Raw genomic sequence first — 5,565 nt, 5'->3', positions numbered from 1 at the left:
GGCGACAAAACCCGTAACATTCCATGGGAGTGCCGGGCACAATGTTGCTTAGATTCATCTCTTGATGAACTGCTAAAAACGTACCTAAACAACCGATAGGTGGGTATATTACAGTTGGTATTAGAGCAAAACTTGGTAATGATGCATGATTGATTAATGTACGGTTCGTAGACATATCCTAAACAGAATGACCAAAGTGGTATGGCTTGATTGTCAGGCACCTTCTGCACCCATGAATGCTGACATGCAAGAGAAGAAATTCCTTCTCAAGCAAATTAAGGCACCCGAGTTTGGTGGAAAAGGATAGATGTCGCAGCGGAGGTGAAGATATGGATTGAGTTGATGAATGATTATTTCTCTGCTGCGAGAACTGCTTCTACCAATCAAGCAATGATAGCCAAACTTAAGTTAGTTGGCCATGCTCGGATATGGTGGAAGAAATGGTGCAAAGATCAAGGTATTTTTGAAGCCGCTATCACTTGGGCTCAGCTGAAAGATATTGTACGTAGACGATATCTTCTGCCAACTCACCAAACTTTGAGGATGAATGAATTCTTCAAGCTAAAGCAACTGGAATTAACCTTGGAAGCTTACTACTCAAAGTTTGTAACCCTACTAAAATATGTGCCACCTATGGATGTTGCACAGCAACTATCCAAGTTTTGCCATGGCCTAAACACTCCTTTGAACCACTGTCTTGAATCAATGCATCCAACAAACTTGCAAGGTGCATTAATTCGAGCAAAACCAATCATCCAAGAACTTAAATCAAAAAATTGTGACAAATATGATTCTCGAGATCAGGGCAAGAGATGCCACACGTCCGAAGAGATAGGTCACATCTATAGATGTCCCAATTGTTGATGCTTCCATTGCAATGAGCTAGGGCATGTCCAAGTAGACTGCCCTAACTTGAGTCTCCAAGAAAATGAAGCTACACATGCACAATCTATGGATATATAAAGAAATCAAATGAAAATGAATACCTTGAACCACTACCCCTCTTCAGGATTATTAGAAATCCTAGAAATTTTATCGACATGTAATACAACTTGTATTGAAATAAACCCTTACTCTTGTAACTACACTTAACCCAAGTAATATGAGTTGCATCGATTTTGAGCCTAGAACTTACAAGTGATCAAAGATACTTTAGCAAGGAATGGCAGATATAACTTACAATGAATTTCTCTTAAGTTGTCTCTTCTCAACTAATATAAATTGGGTCTTGCCAGGATGTCGAAGCTTGGGAGTATTCTTTGGTATTACAAGCAAAGCCAATTATCCATGGATCTCAATACAGATCTTAAAAAAGGACAATCTAAAAACAGATTTTCCGAGATAAAGGACCACTTCGGTCTACTAAAAGGATCCTAGGACAATTTGTTCTAAAGAAGAAAATCTCGCCAAAGACAACCAAGAAACTTGTGACCACAAGTGATAAAGCTTTGTGCTATTTCTATTGCAGGGAGTTAGGTCATTTCAGAAGGGAATGTCCAAAGCACCCTAAAGACCAATGCTCCGAGTACCACAACATTGGACATATCCTCGTCAATTGTCCCAACAGGAATCAAAGAGAACTTGAACTTACAAGGAATGAAGTTGTACACTTCAATGATCCAGAATCTACTGGGTACTTAGGAAAAACCTAGAAGATATTCATGAGATGTAACTAAATAAACTTTTCTCTTGTAATCTAGACTTGATTATATCTAATACAATAAGCAGTTGTTTTAAAAGACCATATGCTTATGAGTGAGCAATGAAAGTGTGATGAGTCCTATCCCACAGGTCCCAAAACAAAATCCCCAATTCTTCCAAGATGAGGACATCTTGAGTTCTCTAAGGGGGAGAGGATGTAATATCCCCCCGGGCCATAGGAACCCCCTAATAATTTAATTAATTGAATTTTTCTTAATCCTTCCCCCCTTTTGTCGTCAAAAAGGTGGCGGGGGAAAGAAGAAGTGGATGATGACATAGAAGAGGAAGGAGATGATGAAGACGGGTGAAGTGGAGAAAGCAGACAATGCTGATGAGGAAGAAGTGGAGGATGAAGGCAACAATGACGAGGAAGATGAGGATGACGACAGTGATGATGATGGGAGGAGGGGCACACGTGTGCCACCTCCCTCCCCCCTACTATCTCTTCCCCCCCTCCCCTCCCCGCATAAACTACATGGCGGCGGCCCACTTTGGCCACCCAGACTGGAGGAGAGGGTCCCCCATCACACCCCCCCCTAATAACACTCCTTTCCTCCCTTATAAACCCCCCCTTAAGCAAGGATACTTTATCTCTTTTTCTCCCCCCCTTGCTACCGGTTGATAGAGAGAGAGGAAGAGAGAGTGACAAAGAGAAAGAGGGAGAGAGAGAGGGTGAGGGTGAGGGTGAGGGTGAGGGTGAGGGTGAGGGTGAGGGTGAGGGTGAGGGTGAGGGTGAGAGAGAGAGACAGGAGAGAGGAATATTCCAAGGGTCTCCTTCTTTTCCCCTCCTTAGAGGGTGGCCACACATGCTTATTCTTCTCCCCTGCAAGCTTGATTTTCTCCCCAAGTGGCCCCACTATTTAAGTAAAAGGCTGTTGAATTCTTGTGCAAATCACATCTATAAGAGAAGAAGATCAAGGATGGTCCCCCAAGTGGAAAATGTCGCGTGCGGATGGAAATCCTACAACCAACAATGAAGCTTTGGGCGAGGGCATCACTATCAATCCAACTACGGTAACGTTCATAAGTATTAAATCTCCCAATTCATAGGTGCTTGCTTGACTCTTGCATGCGATATGTTAGGTTCCAAACTTTACCATGTGAGAATAGTTCGTTGAAAAAGATAAACTTCTCATCTCAAGTATTCGAAGGATTGAGTTTCCCTAATGCATGTATTAAGGAAATGATATTTCGCACGGGTGGATCATCTCCAAGATCGCACCGCGGATCAACCCGGAAGGGCACTACTCGATTCATGGGCCGAAGGTTGAGTGGTAAAAAAAGTCAACCATGGGAATAATTTTTTCACTCCTAAGCAGCCTATGGGTCAAGTGGAGCTCTGGACACCCCTTGCCATGTCCAAAACAGAGTTGAGGACCTTCATGGCCCCAATTCCTATGGCATTGGAAGATCCTATTCTTGATAAAGGATGGAAATTGTGGTGCCATGTGATTTGGACTAGTTACTTGTGCAGGGAGAAAGGGAAATATAATTTCTCATGTATGGGCAAGAGACAAAGATTAACTTGAAGATAAGTTAAGGAACTTGTTTGTCAAAAGGACTGCTTGCCCTATTTTCGTGTCTGTGTTATTAATTATGCGAACAAACCCTATTCCCTAAAAGGCCTAATTAAGGAAGCTAATTTAAAATATCACACATAAATGTGATAGGACCTAATTAAATAACTAAATATTTCCTATTGAGAGAAGCGGGTGGGCAGAACCCCCAACGGGTTTGTCCTATGGCAAGGTGATCCCAGAGAACTAGGAGGCTTCTCACAAGGTTTTAGCAATGTTCAACCCTTAGGAATTGTTAGGTTAGAACCCCGACTCATGCAGTTTTAGGGGTCCAAAATGGGAATATGCCCTACAAGCATAGAGGTTGAACAGTGCATCCCTCTCGTTTCCCATTCTCTTTGAAGCAAGTGTGGTATGGGTATGCTTCAGCTTGGGTATCTCTACATAAAATAGGATATCTAGGACCCAAAGCTAGGATGCTGTCAAGAGACCTTGGCCACTAGGGACCCAAGTTTCAGGTTGATCCTAGTGGGTTTTCGACCGCGAACGTTCCATTGCAAGGCAGATTCGAGAAACCCTAGGCAACAAACCCCATAACATTACATGGGAGTGCTGGGTAGCATCACTTAGATTCATCTCTCAATGGACCGCTAAAAACATGCCTAAACAACCAATAGACGGGCACGCTACACAAATTCCTTGCCATACAAAAGATTATGTTAACAAATGTAATAAACCATGCCCATACTACTTATACAAAAAAGTGATGATCCACATTCAAACAATGTGAAATTTCTAGGATGGGTATGTAAAAGAATATGAGAAGAATAGTCACACAAATGATGCCAATATTAAGTAAAATAAACATTTCTTGTGACCACTTGTTGTATTATACTACAATTATCTAAATAGAAATCACTACAATGAGTGTGTCTATTACTCTCAACAACAATCCTTGTAAATGTTTATTATCGTATAAAACTTGCATGAGTTATTGTAGGCAATAAACTACCCAAACAAGATGTCGTTATATAAATCTATCGTAGAAAACTATCATGAGTTAAAGTGATTCCTTTCAACACAAAAGATCTAATTATTATAATACTAAACCACCCAAGGAAGAGGTTCTTATTCTATATTATATACTCATGTTGTCACTCATGTCTAGAATGGCTAGTGCCATTGGAAACCTACACATGCTGACATTCTATCATTGACCATGTCCTCATCAAAATTTGTAATGACATTGAAGGTATGCATGTAGCCAAGCACTATGGGCACGGTTATCTCCAACATAACTAGTTGAGCCATATCAACACCATTTGTGCATTTACTTATTTTACCAAGCAACAAATCCACCTCCCTTATGCTTTCCCATACCTTGATCTGCATAATCAATGTCATCCAACATGGTAAAGAGTGCCATATCGACTATCTCCAATATTTTTTGTTCCGAGGGCTCTTCAAGGGTTTGGAGGTGCCATTTTGTCTTGGCATATTACACAATGATTAGACCATAGTAAATATTAGTACATGTTATTGCACATCAAAGATATTATGGTTGATACATTATAGATATTATGGTTGCTACAGTGCTAGGAAAGGAGAGTTGAAAAGGTTATGGGATTGAATGGAAGTAGTGGTATTTGGAAATGCACTTTAAGAACAATGATTTCACCTCCTTGTGAGTCTAAGCCCTGTATTTAGAGAGATTGATCCATTATTCCACATATTCATGATAAAAAATAGATAATGAGAACTAATATGACTTAAGAAGACATGTGAATGAACCTTTTATAGTTGAGAATAAACATGATTAACTCATTTATACTTATCTATGTAGAAACACTTATGTAGGGAAGAGGAAGCCTAAAAGGTTTAGATATCCAAAAGGAAATATATCTTGAGAAAGAAAACAAATAAAAGAGACTTGTGAAAGGTTATGTGGTCCCACCATAACATAGTGGAGTCTTCAATTAAAGTTTGGAATTATCAAAGTAAGTGATAATTGCACATTGTGTGAAGAATATCATCATAATGTTGACATAGCATAGAATTACTTGTATTTACTCCATGATTCATAGAAAGGGTAAGAAGGCCCTAGTTGTAGCCATTCTCTATACAAAAAGAGTCAGAATGCAAACCACTCTAATAATTGACAATGGTAGTGGGTTCTAGGTGTCTAGTCTTACTAAGCACAAAGTGCACATCCCTTGAGAGAGAATAGATTGATGAATTGATATAGGCTAATTCTTATCTAAACCTAGCACTCTTAGGTAGACATAATACAAATGTTTGCAAGCTAGGTAGGGTGTGTTCTATCTTTCCATCTTTTGAAAATTTATGG

The sequence above is a fragment of the Lygodium microphyllum genome, chromosome 7 (assembly GCF_053477565.2).
Source record: "Lygodium microphyllum isolate KBCC chromosome 7, Lygodium_microphyllum_v1.1.10, whole genome shotgun sequence".
Lineage (NCBI taxonomy): Eukaryota > Viridiplantae > Streptophyta > Polypodiopsida > Schizaeales > Lygodiaceae > Lygodium > Lygodium microphyllum.
This window is presented reverse-complemented; position numbering follows the sequence as displayed.